Source organism: Marmota flaviventris, chromosome 8 (genome assembly GCF_047511675.1).
Source record: "Marmota flaviventris isolate mMarFla1 chromosome 8, mMarFla1.hap1, whole genome shotgun sequence".
Classification (NCBI taxonomy): Eukaryota; Metazoa; Chordata; class Mammalia; order Rodentia; family Sciuridae; genus Marmota; species Marmota flaviventris.
Genome location: NC_092505.1, coordinates 50497577 through 50506399, shown reverse-complemented (window position 1 = coordinate 50506399; position 8823 = coordinate 50497577).

Genomic DNA, 8823 nt, shown 5'->3' with positions numbered 1-8823 from the left:
GTTGCACGCATTGGTCGAGAGAAAGAGAAGACAGATCCAATCTGGCAACTATGCCTCAAATTTAGCAGTATCTCATTTATATACAAAAACCACGAATAACTGGGGTTACCCCGCAGCAAAAGGAACTTGATCTCTCACACTCCACCCCCACGGTGAATTGCAACTCACTGAATAAATGTACGTCTAGATCGAAACTTCTGGGGGAGGTAGTGGAAGTGGAAATTGTGAACTATAATTTCCTGTGGAAATGGCTGGGAAAATAGTCCCCTTCCCCTTGTGAGACAGCTCTCTCAGAATCTCAAGGTGCCATTTAATATTATTTTCAGAATTAATAATTAATTAATAATAAAACAGAGAGGCAAAGACTTGTTTTTTTTACTTTCTTGGAGCCAGTTACTTACAGGTAAACAGCTGATAGTGAAGTGAGTGGTAGGATGACTAGAGCGAACAATATTGTATACAGTTAATAAATTAGGTGCTTCCTAACACCCTCCTCCAGCAATAACCCTTCCTGCCCTCAAAGTAGAGCAATTTTCTGAGATAGGTACAATTTTAAGTAATGCTGTATATGGTTAGACCTCAGTTTACTTTGGCAGGCCTGTCATTCAGTTTTATTATAGCATTGACACATTCTGAATGAGAATTCCTAGTAAAAATTCTAATGAGTGTTAAATATCCTCCAATGGGAGTGATGATTGCATCATTATTTTTCTCATTTGCCAACTGGACATTGTAGTTTTAGTCATCTGACCAGCTTGACCCTTGGCTAATAGTTCATTTCTAGGTCCTTGAAACAACCCACTTGCCTCTATGGTTTGTTCATCCAAAGCAAAAAACGTCTTCTAGATGGAATGTGTGATAAATGTCCAGATGGTCCTGCAACAAACTCCCTGCCTCCTCATGGAGGCTGACAGTGGTCTCTCTTCTTAGGCTCAGGCCACTGGGGATGTTGGATTTTCATTTAAGAACCACTGAGGCTCCTGGAAATTCCCTGGCCCTACATTTGCTATCTTTTAACCTTTCTTTGAATTCTAACCCAGGTTTATCAGAGTCATGGGTATTGAATTACCTTTTGGTGACAGGTCCTGAGCTAGGAGTAGACCCAAATCCCATTCCCAAGAAGCTCCTGGTCCAAAGAAGGATGTAAATGCCACTAAACTCTGTCTGAGCTTCCCCTGCAAGGTAGGTTTTATGGTACCCTGTGTCCTCTGTGACTAGTACAAAGAGACAATAAATGTTTGTTGTTTTTATGAATGAGACATGCATGTGAATAAGAAGACAGAGTGATCTAAATGCCTTCAGAAAGACCGACATGCTCGGAGAAGCTATGATAAGAAAAGGTTCATTATGACAAGGAAAATCAGAAAAGACTCCATGGAGGTGGTGATGTTTGAAAGATGAACAGGATTTCTCAAAATAACAAAGGATTGGAGGTCTTTCTGGGTATACAAGATGGCAAAATTATAGAAGTATGTAAAAGCATGTACATGTGCAGAGTAGGATGGAATTCAATGACTGTAACAATGAAAGAAAAACTTTCCTCATAATGCTTTTTGGGCCCTCTTATTCTCTGTACTCTTGGAAGGAAGGAATGGCCTTCTCACACCAGCTGGCCCTATGACCTTCTACCAGAGCCATCATGCCTTACTCCTCAGCTGCCCTGATGGGTTAATGGAAGGATGCCAGACATGGCACCAGAATGAGGTGGGACTGTTATACACCATTAAACCAACATTAATTTCTCTTCTCTCGGATTTCTGAAATATCTTGCAGTGTCAGTGAAGTAGACAGTAACTTTTCCAAAGTGAAAAAAATTTCTGAAAGAAACACATCAAATTACCCTGTGCTAAGTGATCTTTAGCTGGTCTATAATCTTGAAATCAAAACTCCACAAAAGCAGACATTGTACTTAAGCGGTAGGCATTTCTAACTGTCTCAGAGGACCAAGGGCCAGAAGGTTCTGGAAGGGGAAAAGAGGAGCAGTAGTGAAATTTAAGGCTGATTTCATTCTCTGCAGGAGGCACCACTGTGGGATTTATATGATTAAAAAGACAGAGCAGGGAATTACAGTGGCAGGGAGGCATCCACAGGCCAACTGGGCCAGTCCCAGATGTACAGGTCCACAGAGATGTTCCTGGTGACTAGATCATGTCCTGCCTCAACTGCCTTTTTAATACAAGAGAGGTTATTAACCTCGGAAGAACAGAAAGGTTCTAGGCAAATGTGTGAGTTATGCCTTCTACCTGTGCTCCAAGACCCAGGAGGGAAACGGGACAGGCTCCTCCTGGCCTGAGCCTGGACCAACCAACCTCTGGAGCCTACCTTATCTTGTGAAGAAGCTGGCCACCCCCATTCCACTGAAGACATAAGTCACAACTGAAGCTGCGTTTCCTCAGCTGGGAAAGCTGAGGGCACTGTTTATGAGATCTGAGACACAGGGCTCTTCCAGAACTGAACCACAGCAAAGTCAGGTGAGAAATGGGTCAGACTGCAGACTGTACTTCTTGTGAAACTGCCCCATCTACTGGTGACAGGCAGAAGTACCAGTTGATGGGAAAGTTTCTCATAAAACTGTGCAAGCCAGTATTTGAATCAATGCACCTACCGCCACGTCACAGCTGGAAGGAAATGCTGCCACAAGGAGTCCCAGACCACAGTTTGGCATTGAAGAGTCAGCTTTTTATCTCACAAAAGGCTTTTGGACCCACTTTCTGCCACTTTAAGTGGTGCTGTATGCTTCTCCCCCAACATCCTATAGAATGGACATTGACTTCAGAGCTGACAAATGACAAATCTGGAAATTTCAAAGTCGTTCAACAAATATTTGTTGAGAATCTACAGGGAATGTTGATGTCGTTTCTGAGAATAGAACTGTAAAGAAGACAGAGATGTTTGCCTTCATGGGATTTATAGCCCATAGGGAGGCAGAGAATCAACAAACAACTAATAAAATATCAGATGGTGATAAGGTGAAAGGAAACAGTGCTAAGGATGGAAGGCGGCTGGTTTAGAAGTGTAGTCTGGAAGGTGTCTCTCTGGGCAGAGCTCTAGAAGAGCCTGAGCCAGGCGCACAGAGACAGGGGAAAGTGCTCTGGCCTGTGCTGGCCAGTGGGGTCATCACAGTGATGGTGACAGATAAACTTCACTCTAAGTACTCCAGAGTCTCAGAAGGAAAAAGAAGGTCTAGCAAACAGTGAAGAGACCAGAGACCCCTTTGTGGCAGGATGTACTTCATGCTAAGCATTGAAAGCTGGTTGGGGGGGGGGGGGGCAGATTGCTGTTGCCAGATGGGAGAAAGAAGCCCAGAGAGAGAAAACTGCTCCTGCAGAAAGTAGTTCATATGGAACACTAAATGACAGGGCAAAATCAGGAAACTCAAGTGTACTAAGCACCTGCATATGTCAGACGCTGTGCCAAGTGAGGTGTGCGCCAATCTCTTCCTTTTACAGAGAGAAAGGAGTAGGCATGGGGGAGTTGAATAACTTACCCAAGGTCCCCAAAGCACCATTCTTTTTTGTGCTTCGGTCTGGCAGAGGCCTGCCTCCCTAGCACCTTGAGTGGCAGGTGAAGGCTTTTTCCACACTGGGGGGCACTAGAGCAGCTGGAGCAGGGAAGCACTGGGATCAGAGGCAAAGCTCTAAGCAGCCCTAACACACTGGGGGTCCCAGAACAGGCTGCTGCCCCCTCTCAGGGCATTTGCTTCCCTGTGAGCTGTGCAAATTCCTTTTAGTTCTAAAGATTGCAGCAAGCTCTGTTCATTTCCTGGGACTTCCATAACTAATTACCTTGAAGAGGGGGGGCTTAAAACCACAGAACTGTGTCCTCTCACAGGAAGAACCTCCCTGCTTCTTCCCAGAGCCCCGTGATTGCCTGTAGTTCTGGACATTCCTTGGCTTATAGACATTTCCCCGTGGGCTCTGCCTCCATGTTCATGTGGTGTTCTCCCTATGTTCTGTTTTTTTCAAATTTGCCTCTTCTAAGGACAGGGGTCGTGGCATGAGGCACCACTCTAATCACAGTAATCTCTTCTTTCCTTGATTACATCTATAACACTTATTCAAATAAGATCACACCAACAGCCCTGGGGGTTAGGACTTCTCTTTTTGAGGGATACCACTCAACTCAAAACAGGGGCTATGGCAGGAAACTGCAGGAGTCAAGGAGGAACAAGGTTAGAAGTCCACAATCTCCTATCCTTACTCCTATCCTTGGTATGCACCCCCGGAAATGCGCTTGCTGTGCCCCTTACAGTGGAGCCTCTCCTTTTCTGGGCTGCTTGCTCAGAATGTTTGCCACAAGGACAAAGGCAAAATGCAGAAATGCAAAGGCACAGAAGGAAACCAAAAGAAGGGAAGCCACAAGCCTATGAGAGCCTTCTCATCACTGCCACCAAAGGGGCCAGGAAACAACTAGAGGAGTTTGTCCCCTCTGAAGGTAGAGGGAGGAAAAATCATTACCTCTGCATGGTTAGCTTTAAAGCAGAAACCCTGTGGCTTTTATTTATAAAGTGTTTATTTTTGACATTTCCATTTGTGACAATGGTAACTGATGATGAATGCATCTTCTACATGGTGGTTCACAGAACCCTCAACCCTCTCATGACAGAAAGGGCAAGGTGTAGTCTTCTCCTTGAGTTGCATGATAAAGGCACTGGCCTGCTCTTGCCAACCTAGGCACCCTTTGTGAGGCTGTCAGTATTGTCCCTGCTGTTTCAGATACCTGGGTGAAAGGCAGGGTAGCGTGAAGAAGAAGGGGAGGTATCAGGGTCAAGGGTCTTGCAGAGCACCTCAATGGTCATCCATCCAACACCCACTCTCTTGCATTAACCTCCCTTAGAACATCTTGACACCTGGTTAGGTAGCCTTCGATTCAACACCCCGGACTAGCAGATGGAATGTCCAAAGCTGCACATTCCATCTTGAACCACCCTAATTCTAAGAAGTTTCAGACCAATTAAACGTAAAATTGCAACTCTGTGGCTTCTCCCGTGTGTTCTGGTTCTGCTTGCCCTGTGTCTGCTCAATCTTCTCTCCCTTCCCTGTGACAGTCCTGCACATAAAATGGAAATAGTCCTCACACAGCCCTGGTGTCCTCCCCAAGCCAGTCATACTTCCATCACCTTTGTCTCACAGGACATGTTTCTGCATTCCATCCTCATTCAGATTGATATGTTAATTCCTATTAATGTATTTAGAATGAGTTAAGGGGAAGTGTCACACTTAGGGACAAAAAGCAAAACCTGGGTCCTCAGAAGGCCTGTTGGAGAAGGGTCAACTGTGGGTAAAAAGTTCATTGCTCTACTGCTGATTTGACCTGCTAAACCCTGTCTGATCACCATTAGAAATGTAAATTCATCAGGGCAGGAATTTGTTCATACTGAATCTCCAGTGCCTAGTAGAAGGAAGGAAGGAAGGAAGGAAGGAAGGAAGGAAACACTTTCTATGTACAGATTTTTAGAGTTGGTGATTATTAATCCTCCTTCTAGCCTCCTTTACTTTGTTTTACTTTCTTTCATTTAATTGGGTCTCAATTCCTACAACTCAAAGTGCCGAAAATAATACCCTTTCTCACTTGACTGTTGTGAAGGACAAAACTAGTTGCAAAGTCATTGTGAATAAAAGACCCTATATATTCCACATATAAGAGTTAGGAAAAACTCATGGGCATAAATCTAGTGCACATAGGATCCTGCAACCTGTGTCACCAAAACCACATGCTTTTGACATTGTTCTTGCATGTACAACTTGCACAAGCAGGCAATTGATGTTTAAGCGCAGTGACTCAATCACTTAAAATACCCACCAATAAAGTGTCTGCTGAATTATTGAATCTCACTTGTGTGTGAGAATCCACCCATTTCCAACAGGGATAAACTGAGAATGGCAGAAAATTCAAGGAAGTTTCCCTGCTGAGCCAAGGACACTCAACAGAGACAGCCAGACTTCTATTTTTCACAACTCCCACCTATGCAAATTGCAGAAAGAGGTGGTGTAGAAAATAAGAGTGAAGGGAAACAGGGTTACTACATACTTGTCTTGGAACAATTTTTCTGCCACTGACACACTTTTAGCTTAGGAGTGAAAGGCAAACCAAAACAGAAACCATCCACTCTTCTCTCTCCCTCCTCAGGCAAATGTGGAGCCCAGAGCTCAGCAGTGTAGAGTTGGATTGGCAAAGAGTGCTCCAAGCTTTATTTCTGGGCGTGAGTTTCGGGGTTTGAATATTGTTCAGATGAGGTAAATCGAGCATTATGCAACACCATGAATGAGGAACACCCACTGTCACTGTTTGAAGCCAGATACAAGACTTCTAATCCCCAAATCAATGCAACTTCCTCCAGGAGGCAGCTGTTCAGAGAATTCCGGCTCCAATGGAAGGACCTCATTATATGGGGGATTGGGAGACTCTGACCAATCCTTCAGACATAAGTCCAACAGATGAGTATTTCCATTGGTGTGACAAAAAGACCAGGGGCATTTGGCTGGCACTGGTATTTGTGTTGTTCCTGAAGTTTATGAGTGGACTCACTTCTGTAGTTAGAAGTCAGAGACCTGGGCTCATTCATCTTTGCAACCCCTCACTACAGCTTCATCCAGAGTCTTACTCAACCCTTCACCACAATCATCACTCCCCTCCTCAATCATGTACTTCATTCCTTGATCTGGGTCCTGTGATTTTTTTCTCATCAGCACCCTCCATTTCTTTCCTCTTTGCCCTTCTCACTTAACAATTAATTATCCAGCAGAGTTCTCACCTGCATCGCTCAGTTGGTGGGAAAAAAATCGTACACTCGTCCCACTAATGAATCTTGCAATCTAGCAATCTTGCAGCATTATCTCATTGGCTATCTCTGCTGGACAGGAGTTATGATTATCATTATTATCTCTATTAACCAGATAAGAAAACTGACACTCAGTTCTTTGAGTAATGCCTCTGGGAAAATATTAAGCTATGCTTCACACTTATTTGTCAACTGGGAATCAGTTCTGCTAGTTAATCTTACATTTGACTCCTCACCAGTTCTACTTACATTATCACTGATTTATTTGGTCAAGATATTTCAGAGCCCTTAAATGAATGACAATAGAAACCCAAAGTGTTTATTTTCTCAAAATCCTGGATGACAAGATCTAGAAAAGGAAATTAGGGTAAAGCCTCAAGTTAGTGATTGACCTATAGGAAGAGATGGCATGTTTCTCTAAACCATATGTTGTTGTTGTTGTGTTGTAACATGTAAAATCTACTTAACCTTATTTCTTGAGTTAGTGGTATCTTTAACCACTCAGCTTTGGCAAGAATTTCAGGAGCTGTCTCTAATTCTATTTTATGTGTCTTCTCCTCATCTTCCTTCTCAGATATTTTAAAGACATATAGCTTCTAAGTTGGCAAATGGGAGAAATCATGTTCTGGTGCATTCCTTTACCTGTCTGTAAGCACTACATTCCCAAAGGCTTACCAAGCACCACAGGGCTTGTCAGAAATTCCTTGGGAATTTCCCAAAGTTCCCAAATGAGGTGCAGCACACGGAGAGCTTGGGAGATTCCAGAAATGGGTAAGCAGTAGTGTTCCAACTCTGTTAACTTGCTGTGATTGAGCTCTAGCCAGACCCACTTCAATGACTTTGCCTGCACTAGAAAGTAGTGGACTACCCTTGCAACTCAAAGTATTACTCATAGCATCTGTATTACCTGGGAATTTGTTAGAAACAGAGACCCAGACCTTATTCATCAAAATCTTTGTTAAAGAAATTTCCAGGGGGGGTTGGAGTTGTGGCTCTGTGGCAGAGTGCTCATCTAGCACATGTGAGGCACGGGGTTCCAAACTCAGCACCACATAAAATAAGTAAAATAAAGATATTGTGTCCAACTACAGCTAAAAAACTTAAAAGAAATTTCCAGGGGATTCATATATGCATTAAATTTTGAGAGGTACTAGATGAGATGGTTTCTTTTTTGGGGGGGAGATGTGTACCAGGGATTGAACTCAGGGGCACAGCCCAATTTTTTATTTTATTCAGAGGCAGGGTCTTACTGGGTTGCTTAGCGTCTCCCTGTTGTACAGGCTGACTTTGAACTCATGATCCTCCTGCCTCAGCCTCCCTGCTGCGCAGGTGGAGACGGCTCCTTGATCCAGTGATTTTTATTTTTTTAAGTCTTAACTGACAGATCAAAACGTATATATGTATGATGTACATCATGTTTTAATGTGCTATAGGTAGTGGAAAGCTAAATACAGCTAGTTAACATATGCATTAACTTGATCCTATTATTATTTTTTTTTAATATATGCTAACAATCCTCATTCCCCAGTCCTCCCAGGAATTTATACAATAGTGATAAGATGTGGGTTTGATTCCTGACACTGCATATATTTCATCTATGACCCGGGAAAACTACTCTCTTCTCTGAGCATCACAATAGTGAAGCGGTTTTCTGGATCAATGAGAATGTCTTTTACACACGTCACTCTAAATTGACTTCATATTTGCGTTACAGATAAAATTAATAATAAAGTGAGAAACAAAAGCACAGGCTTTGAAGAGTGGAACCAACTCGCAGTTTTCTCTTTAACTATTGAAAAAAAATGTTAATGAAATTTTAACTGGAACTTCTAAGCATTATTATTATTATTATTATTATTATTATTAGAAATAAAGCAGACATCAGACCCTAACTTAATTTCCTTGAAACCTTACCAAACTCTGGAAATATTCAACTTCTCGTTCCGAACTCCCATTCAGGCAGCTAGGGAATCGTAGGTAAACAAAAAATGTATTTAGTTTCTGGGTTGAACCTCCGGGACTCCACACTTGGTTGAAAACCA